Source organism: Silene latifolia, chromosome 6 (genome assembly GCF_048544455.1).
Source record: "Silene latifolia isolate original U9 population chromosome 6, ASM4854445v1, whole genome shotgun sequence".
In the NCBI taxonomy this organism is placed as follows: Eukaryota; Viridiplantae; Streptophyta; class Magnoliopsida; order Caryophyllales; family Caryophyllaceae; genus Silene; species Silene latifolia.
This window is the reverse complement of record NC_133531.1, coordinates 136924170-136935329: the sequence shown is the minus strand read 5'-3', so window position 1 is coordinate 136935329 and position 11160 is coordinate 136924170.

Below are 11160 nucleotides of genomic sequence, written 5' to 3'. Positions count from 1 at the left end.
GATCAGTGACCTGATAAACCCGACCTGAAATTGATCGGATAAAATTGATGACCCGATTTTATAAATCGTATATAGGGTAAATATCATAATGTATTATTGAGTTTCGAATTCTGCCTAATTACATATGTTACATTGGTTTGTATACACCAACAATATAAGCTATTTATGGAACGAATAAATTACGACTATAAAATATACAAAGACGGAACTTAAGATAGTGTCTATATCGTAGATCTGGCAAACGGGTCAATCGGTTCGGGTCAATTTCGGGTTAGGTCATTCGGGTTTACAGACTTTGGTACGGGTCGGGTCATTTTTGGGTCAACTATTATCAAGTTATTTATGGATAATAATCAGTTTGCTACAAGAAAGATTCGGGTCTGGTTATTCGTGTCCGGGTCAAGTTCGGGTGTCGGGTCGGGTTATTCGGATCGGGACAGGTCAATTTTGCCATGTCTAGCAATATGGGATGAATATATGCAATTTTACCCGACAATTATTAAGCCTAATATTATATTATATTGATCAAAATGAATGTGATTTAATGTCTAAGTTGATAATTTAACTTAATAATAGAGTAACTAAACCAAGTAATACGGAGTAGTTGAAAACTAAACTTAATGGGTCAAAAAATGAAGTAATGCGATAAAGTAATTCGACCCGATATTGACCTGAACCGATACATCAGTTGACCCGAATGGCCCGACCCGTAAATGACCTGACCTGAAGTCGACTCGAATTGAAAGGGTATGCTAACCCTATATGACCCAAACCTAATATAACCCGACCCGATTTAATGCGACCGACATACCTGATTGCCACCTCTAGTGTAACAACCATACTCTTTTTACATTGGTACTCTATAAATATATCTCCTTCAATTGATGTGAATCTTAAAGTCTTCTATTCGATGATTTGTTTTAATGGTTAAGATAAAGATATAATGGATATGAAATCGCCAATTTAAATTCTACTTCAATCATCCCAATTATTTTACAGCAAATCTTGCTTTTGGGGGTGTTTGGTAAACGGCGGATTGGTAAATTTTTAGCATATTCAAAACTTTTAGCATGTTTGACTCGCCAATCTACTAATTTGAGTGTTTGGTAAATGTCATATTAAAACCGTAGATTGGAGCTCAATCTACTGTTTTCCAATATACTGTCCCCCAGCATCCCCCTTACTACTAAGAGAATAAAAATTCTCTTAGTTTTTCCCTCCGAAATACATAAACCTAATAAGGAAACAATTTAAATTTTCTTTTAATAAACTACTATTATCTTTTACTTAAAATATAATCTTATTATAATTATACTCTAATCTTTTAATTAAATTCAAAATTATGATTGTTTTTATTATAATAAAATAAATTTGGTATTAAACTATAAAAGAGTTAATTAAATTTTACTCCCTTTTAAAATCGACTTTTTTAAAATTACTCGATTTTGAACTTTTTTCCTGAAATTACCCCCGTAGGTTGCATTTTGACCTAAAATTGCTTCAGAACTCCAACTGAAAAGACTTAGTTCGTCTGTTTTTGAACTTTGTCCGTTTGTGGATTAGCCAATTTATATTTTGAAACGTATAACGGTGTAGACAAATAGAGGAAGAGTTAAACAACAGACAAAATAAGTCACTTAATTGGAGTATTGACGCAATTTTAGGTTAAAATGCAACTTAAGGGAGTAATTTCATGAAATTTTTTTAAAAGGGAATAATTTTAAAAAAGTCAATTTTAAAAGGGAGTAAAATCTAATTAACTCAATTATAAACTATAAGTTGCTAAATTTTTTACAATCAATTTAATTGTTAAATTCTCTATAAAAACAATCAAGAATGGACTATCTAATTAATTACTATCAATTATATATATTATTAAAATTTGTTTTACGATCAATTTAATTGTTAAATTCTCTATCAAAACACGGTCTATAAAACCCTTATCACTAAGAGAAAAAAATTCTCTTAGTTTTTCCCTCCAAAATGCATCAACCTTAATAAGGAAACAATTAAAATTTTCTTTTAATAAACTATTATCTTTTCCTTAAAATATAATCTTATTATAATTATACTCTATTAATTAAATTCAAAATTATGATTGTTTTTATTATAATAAAATAAATTTGGTATTAAATTATAAAAGAGTTAATTAAATTTTACTCCCTTTTAAAATCGACTTTTTTAAAATTACTCAATTTTGAATTTTTTTTCTTGAAATTACTCCTTAGGTTGCATTTTGACCTAAAATTGCTTCAGAACTCCAACGGAAAAGACTAATTTTGTCTGTTTTTGAACTTATTCCGTTCGCGGATTAACCAATTTATATTTTGAAAAGTATAACCGTGTAGACAAATAGAGGAAGAGTTAAACAACAGACAAAATAAGTCACTTAATTGGAGTATTGAAGCAATTTTAGGTTAAAATGCAACTTAAGAGAGTAATTTCATGAAAAAATTTCAAAAGGGAGTAATTTTAAAAAAAGTCGATTTTAAAAAGGAGTAAAATCTAATTAACTAAATTATAAACTATAAGTTGCTAAATTTTTTTACAATCAATTTAATTGTAAAATCCTCTATAAAAACAATCAAGAATGGACTATCTAATTAATTACTATCAACTATACACATTATTAAAATTTGTTTTACAATCAATTTAATTGTTAAATTCTCTATAAAAACACGGTCTAAAAAACCGCACTTTCGCGCGGGATCTGCACTAATATTCTCATTAGTAGATTGTGAAAAATGAATCTGCCAACCATTTATACATCGATACAAAAATCTATGAACCTATACCCGCTAATTTCCAAACACACTTACTACATCATCTGCTAATTGAAATATAGTATTAGTTAAACCCGTCAATCCAATATGTCAATTATAATCTGCTTGACTAATCTGCTTATGCTAATATTAATATGCTGAGTTAGACTTGGCAAAAAGATGAGGGCGTGTCTTATTCGTATCTGTGTCAACTTTAAACGGGTCGCTAGTACCCCAACTGTGACACCCGTCGATGAGGCATCAAAAGAACTATTAAATTTAAGCGGAAAAATACGAGATTTTTAAAACCTTTAAAAGTTTAAAGTGTGAAATCCACCATAAGTGATCAAACGAAAATGAAAAGTAAGATAATTAAGTTTTACAATTAAAAACAAAGTGCGTTGGGAAAAAGATATCCCACGAATAAGAACAAGTCTAAAGATAGGTGAGTCTAAGAAAACGATAACTAAAGTCCAAGGGTCAACGTTCTCGCTAGCTCACACGTCTTCCCCATATAATCTGCATCACGAAACTGTCATTCATGTAAACATGAACGCCACAGTCAGTGAGGAGTAACTCAGGGTTCTCCCAGCCACAATATGTCAAAATACAAGTAAGCAAGAACTTAATTAAACATATTGATCATGCATCATACTTGAATAATAATGAACAAGGGAATATAAACGATAATCATAATGAGTTAGGCATGGTACATTATATTAAACATGCATTCAAGGGAACAAAACATGGATATGAGATTAGGCATCGAATCATATGAAGAAGGTAAATAACTGTTCAATTAAATAGAAAATACATGGATGGAAACCAATAGCCATTACTTTGAAAACCTCTTAACAACCATAGCACGGGACGTGGCTACTAATGTCACATTCATACTTATGGCTTGCATCTCACCATAAGAACGAATGAGAACATCGATCTCGGCGATGATATCGCAACTAGGGGCTTGCATCTCACCACTAGTATCCGATAGGACCAAGACTCTCACAAACAATCATATAAGACGTGAACTCTCGTATATAAGGACACGCCAATGACCAAAATCAAGCAAGACCTTTACGTAGTATGGACTCAAACAAGACAAACACCTAGGTTCCAACCTCTTGGTAAGACGACGATAATAATACGGTCCAAGTCTAAACCTGGATCCAGACTCTCGGGATGGGCGTCACCCGATTCAACATGCGGTGACCTATCCGCATCCAAGACTCGATACATGGCACACAGTCCGCTACCAAAGGCCGAGTAACCCCAAATCGGAAACATGGCGCACAGTCCGTAACCAAAGGCCCGAAGAGGCGGTAGGATAAGGAATGTCAAGTAGTCACACATTGTAAAACGTCACACTTGGGTCACAAACAAGAGTAACAATAGTTTGCATGATCATAACGTAAATAAGTCTAAATTAACCAATTACCAATAAGGAAGAAGATACATGCATAAATCATTGATTATTAGAGGTTACAAGTGGAAAGAAGCACACAGGGGACTCCCAGCCGGGAGGGGTACCGGCGGCCGGGCCACCGGCTGGGGCAACATGCGATAATGCAGAAATTGATAAGAACTTACAGTGCTCTCCCAGCCGGTTGGGGACCGGTCGCCGGGCCACCGGCTGGGAACACATGCCCAAGCACAAAAGTCACAAAAACATACAGGGCACTCCCAGCCGGGTGGAGCACCGGCTGCCGGTCGACCGGCTGGGAACACAGGTCAATGTCAAAAATCCACAAAGTTTACAGAGAACTCCCAGCCGGGTGGAGCACCGGCTGCCGGGTGACCGGCTGGGAACACAGGCTTTAATGAAACTCGTCAAAACTTACAGGGAGCTCCCAGCCGGGTGGAGCACCGGCTGCCGGTCGACCGGCTGGGACAACATAGTGCACGAATTCATCAAAAATAACTCCCAAACACTTGGAAACCAACCAAAATCGTTTCACCACAATTATTTACGTATCCTAGCATGATTCTAACTCGGAAAAACAACATACTTGAGACGATATGCGACAATTATGGGTTTAAATGATAAAGCATGAGACTTTCACCCAAACATGTGAGAATTTGCAACCAAGCATGTTATTCAACATCCAAAATTAGCACAAATCATGGAAGATACAACTTATAACAATTATGTGAGATTAATACTACATAAAACCACACAATTTTTAACATAAAAGTCGAGTAACCCATCACCTTTACCTTTTGCACTTAAATCCACAATAGGCTCGTCTACCTTTCAAGAATTCACTTCCGGGTTAACTAATCTTTCTCCTAAACATAAGAAAACACAAATTAAGACTAAGAATCGAAATTAGAAAAAGGGTACCATGTGTAAAATGGGTCGACAGCCCCATTTATGGATGAAAGTTGGTTCCTTTCTTACCTAGAAAGATGGAGGGCGATGAGAGGAAGATATAGACGCGGAAATCACTTGATTCGGATAAGAATTGAGCAAGTTATGGTGTTTTGAAGATTTGTAAGAGAAAGGTGTAAAAATGGTGATTGTTGTTGAATATGGTGTGCTGAAATTTTGAGGAGGAAGATGTAGTTAGGGTTTCCTTCATGGTTTTTATGAGGAGGAAGGAGTAGTATGTAAGCCCAATAGTCATACTAGGCCCAAAATGCAAGATTGAGTCGATATACACTAGAAATTACGTCTCAAGCCCACTACAACTCAAGACGGAAAATAATAATATTATTATTATCATTATCCGACCAAAATATTTATTTTTGGATAAGCTAAGCTTTTAAAAATATAATATTTATAAAAATCATGTTTAAAAATGAAATTAATCAAATTAATTAATTTAATATATAAATAAGACCGTAGATGGTTAATTAAATTATAAATGTCAAAATGGAAAATTCGCGGGTGTTACAATCACCCCATCTTTTAAAAAGTTTCGTCCTTGAAACTTGAAAATAGAAATGAAAAGTTATATAAAAATAAAACCGGAATTTTGAAATCGGTAACCAAAACATTAAAAGGTTACTTATCGTAAGAATCAAAATCCCTTCAAAAGTTTCAAATAGAATTTTCCGACAGAACCAGATTCTCATCAAAGGAACGGAAGTGCTCTCGTTGCGCATTCAAGAACATCACATTCCAAATCGAAGATATGGTCAAAAGCAAATCATTTGTATAAATCAAAAATCAAAATACTTTCAAAAACATTAAAGAAGAGTTTTCAAAAGTATAAGTCTCATTCATGGAACGAAATTGCTCTTGTCGTGCACACAAGAACGCTAACTTTCCAAGTCAAAGACAAATTTAAAAACAAAAATCATTCGCCGACAAGCGTAGAACAAGTTATTAAACGTCTCTAATAACGAATTCTAACATCCGATCAACGTCAAAATCGAAAGAAAAAGGTAATTCACTCAAATTTTCTTTTGCCAAAGCCAAATTAGAGGTAAAAGTTTCACTTTTAAACTCAAAAGGAAGCCAAATTCCTGAAAATATAACGTTAAACCTTGACAAGAAATCGTAAATAGATCAAAGTTAACAGAAATTGGGTAAAATTTAATTAAATCTCGGGTTTAGTTATCGAAATAACGATAAGTAAGTTTATATTCAAAGGACAAGTAGGGAGCTAGGTCAAATTTTCATTTTCAACCCTTTTAAAATAGGTAAATTTTGTAAGAGTAATATAGATTCTTAACAACGAATAAAAAATGGTAGCTTGAAATGTTTAGAAATAGTACGAAAATGAAAAGAACTTACATATCATGAAAACAAGGTACGCTAAGAGGGTTCAAACTTAACCAACAAAAGAGCTTATGATGAACTTCCTAGGGGTAAGGATTGAAGTCAAATTTACAAGGATGTCAAAGATAGAGTTTCACAGGTTGAGTATCAAATTTAAAGGAGGAGCATGATGAAGCGAGGAAGAGATGTATAAACGGAAATGCTTATGCTTAAAGAAGGAAGGAATTTAAACAACAAGGAAACGCCAGGTACTCAAATCTCAAACAACAATGTCATCCTGAACGGTTTCAAAAACTTCATAACCACAAAACTCATAACCACATAACTCCCAAGAATTTCCTCAAAATACTTACACACTTTACTCCTATGCTACCCCGTGGGTCAAGGCACTCCACCGCAATTGTGATTCCATAGCTCTCAAATATAAATCATCTACAAACGATTTCAACGAAACAAGATCAAAACTATTAAAAGAGTTACACTCATAACCAACTATCGACCACTAGGAGTTCTCACTATGGTAAAATCCTTAATCAAAGATCATAATCCCAAGTTCTTTATATTTTCTAACACTCCAAACAAAATCTTATTCACACCCGAATTCACAAGCATAGATGATCACATTCCCCAAATTATAAAGACCACCAACCAAAATTAAATAGGTTTGTCATACAATTTTTTTTTCCCTACTCAACTTAACTCAAGTTCCACTAATCCAATTTTGACGAAATCAAGGCTCACAAAGGATCCTCAAAGAACATGACGAGGTGTGAGATTAAAGGAGTCAATGATAAAGGTAACTAGTTAACACCAGTAAGAGATATTAGAATTAGAGAGGTATTCAAGGCAAGGAAAACAAAACGACCAAATCCCAAAACGAGGGCGAAGGCAATTCATCTCATCTCTCATATACACGTCTCTCTTAAAGGATCACACCTCTATGACTGATCAAGGTAAAATAAACGCTCACTTAAGGATTGATAAATTGGTTAGATTCCTTGTTCACCTATCCTATCACATATTAGGATTTCCCTAAAGTAAATATACCACTCAAGTATAACAACATCTCTTTATCTCAAGTACTCGACACAACCTCAATGTTCTATAAACCAAAGAATGAATTCATAAAAACTTCTCAACAAAATTCTCAAGGGACAACTAATATCAAATCACATCACTAATCTATATGGGATCATTAACATCTAAAAAGAGGTTTTAATCCAAGCTCATATTATGAGCCTTACTCCATGATTACTCCTAAGGTAACAACGCTCAACCTACTAAGCTTTCAAATTCCAAGCATAGACAACAAAGCCAAGTTCCATAGCCTAAGTAACATATACAACTCACACTTACACAAGGGATTCCACCAATCAAATATACTCACTTTATCAAAGAACTAGGTATAAGAATCACCAAGCATGTCTCTTCACACTACCTAAGCCTTTCTAACATCACAACCTCTCAAAACCAAGGTCACGGGTCAACCACAAATACTCTCTTCGAAAGCCACTTATCCGACCAAAGTTAATATTCCATAAGGCAAAGATGAAGGTGTACATGAGGGGTATTATAAGGAGAAAAGGTACAAAGACAACCCCCAAAATATGTGATAAGAGTTGCGAAAGGTATAGAAGCGCAAAGACAAGGGAATATGACAAAGCACTCAAAGAGAGGAAGGTATCTTCGAGACGGTAAATACACCCTTCAAGAGAAAGAGATCCATATGCAAGGTGTTATGGAAGGAGAAACAAAAACGAAGAATAGGTCGGGTGGGTACCAAACTAGCTTCCAAGGTAAAGCAAAAGAGAGTTTAGAAAGGAAGGATGAGCATCACGGGATAAAAGTAAGGAAAGGTGGATCAAGGATAGAAAACACACCCAGAGCGGTGTCGGGAGGAACGGCGGTTCCGACTTGATTCTCGACAAGAACGACTCTTCTTGGCTCAGCTTCCGGAGCATGAGGGAGAGGAGGAGTAATCTTCCTCTCGGGGCAATCCTTCATGAGATGTCCGGGCTTCTTGCAATGGTAACACTTCAAGGGCACATCATAGCATCCAATCCCGGGGTGATAAGCTTGCCTACACTTGAAGCACTTGCGGTTCTTCTTAAGCCTATTAGTAGATGTAGGGACTTGTCCTTTAGGCTCTTGCACTCTTGGCTCTTGTCCTCCATGGTCTTGTACTCTTTGTCCTTGGACTCTCGGCACCAACCTCTTCTTATTAGCAGATGACGAAGATGATGGCACAAAGGGTCTCTTGCCACGACGGATAGAGCGATGATTAACTTGAGCATTGACATTTCGTTGATTCCGAAGAATTAGAGTAAGAGCTTCCATGATAGTATTCTCCACCTTGGTTGGTCGTACCATCTTCTCAAGACACCAAAAGAGTCAACCATGTTAGCACCTAACACATAGCATGCACAAAGAGACTACCAACTTAGGTCCTTAGTTCTACCCATCTCTCATTCATTATTCAAGGTCAAGTTCAAGTTTAAATTCGGGGTACACGTGTGTGCGTCGGGAGCAACATATGCTCTGATACCAACTGTGACACCCCTCGATGAGGCATCAAAAGAACTATTAAATTTAAGCGGAAAAATACGAGATTTTTAAAACCTTTAAAAGTTTAAAGTGTGAAATCCACCATAAGTGATCAAACGAAAATAAAAAGTAAGATAATTAAGTTTTACAATTAAAAACAAAGTGCGTGGGAAAAAGATATCCCACGAATAAGCACAAGTCTAAAGATAGGTGAGTCTAAGAAAACGATAACTAAAGTCCAAGGGTCAACGTTCTCGCTAGCTCACACGTCTTCCCCATATAATCTGCATCACGAACCTGTCATTCATGTAAACATGAACGCCACAGTCAGTGTGGAGTAACTCAGGGTTCTCCCAGCCACAATATGTCAAAATACAAGTAAGCAAGAACTTAATTAAACATATTGATCATGCATCATACTTGAATAATAATGAACAAGGGAATATAAACGATAATCATAATGAGTTAGGCATGGTACATTATATTAAACATGCATTCAAGGGAACAAAACATGGATATGAGATTAGGCATCGAATCATATGAAGAAGGTAAATAACGGTTCAATTAAATAGAAAATACATGGATGGAAACCAATCGCCATTACTTTTAAAACCTCTTAACAACCATAGCACGGGACGTGGCTACTAATGTCACATTCATACTTATGGCTTGCATCTCACCATAAGAACGGATGGGAACATCGATCCCGGCGATCATATCGCAACTAGGGGCTTGCATCTCTCCACTAGTATCCGATAGGACCAAGACTCTCACAAACAATCATATAAAACGTGAACTCTCGTATATAAGGACACGCCAATGACCATAATCAAGTAAGACCTTTACGTAGTATGGACTCAAACAAGACAAACACCTAGGTTCCAACATCTTGGTAGGACGACGATAATAATACGGTCCTAGTCTAAACCTGGATCCAGACTCTCGGGATGGGCGTCACCCGATTCGACATGCGGTGACCTATCCGCATCCAAGACTCGATACATGGCACACAGTCCGCTACCAAAGGCCGAGTAACCCCAAATCGGAAACATGGCACACAGTCCGTAACCAAAGGCCCGAAGAGGCGGTAGGATAAGGAATGTCAAGTAGTCACACAATGTAAAACGTCACACTTGGGTCACAAACAAGAGTAACAATAGTTTGCATGATCATAACGTAAATAAGTCTTAAATTAACCAATTACCAATAAGGAAGAAGATACATGCATAAATCATTGATTATTAGAGGTTACAAGTGGAAAGAAGCACACAGGGGACTCCCAGCCGGGAGGGGTACCGGCGGCCGGGCCACCGGCTGGGGCAACATGCGATAATGCAGAAATTGATAAGAACTTACAGTGCTCTCCCAGCCGGTTGGGGACCGGTCGCCGGGCCACCGGCTGGGAACACATGCCCAAGCACAAAAGTCACAAAAACATACAGGGGACTTCCAGCCGGGTGGAGCACCGGCTGCCGGTCGACCGACTGGGAACACAGGTCAATGTCAAAAATCCACAAAGTTTACAGAGAACTCCCAGCCGGGTGGAGCACCGGCTGCCGGGTGACCGGCTGGGAACACAGGCTTTAATGAAACTCGTCAAAACGTACAGGGAGCTCCCAGCCGGGTGGAGCACCGGCTGCCGGTCGACCGACTGGGACAACACAGTGCACGAATTCATCAAAAATAACTCCCAAACACTTGGAAACCAACCAAAATTGTTTCACCACAATTATTTGCGTATCCTAGCATGATTCTAACTCGGAAAAACAACATACTTGAGACGATATGCGACAATTGTGGGTTTAAATGATAAAGCATGAGACTTTCAGCCAAACATGTGAGAATTTGCAACCAAGCATGTTATTCAACATCCAAAATTAGCACAAATCATGGAAGATACAACTTATAACAATTATGTGAGATTAATACTACATAAAACCACACAATTTTTAACATAAAAGTCGAGTAACCCATCACCGTTACCTTTTGCACTTAAATCCACAATAGGCTCGTCTACCTTTCAAGAATTCACTTCCGGGTTAACTAATCTTTCTTCTAAACATAAGAAAACACAAATTAAGACTAAGAATCGAAATTAGAAAAATGGTACCATATGTAAAATGAGTC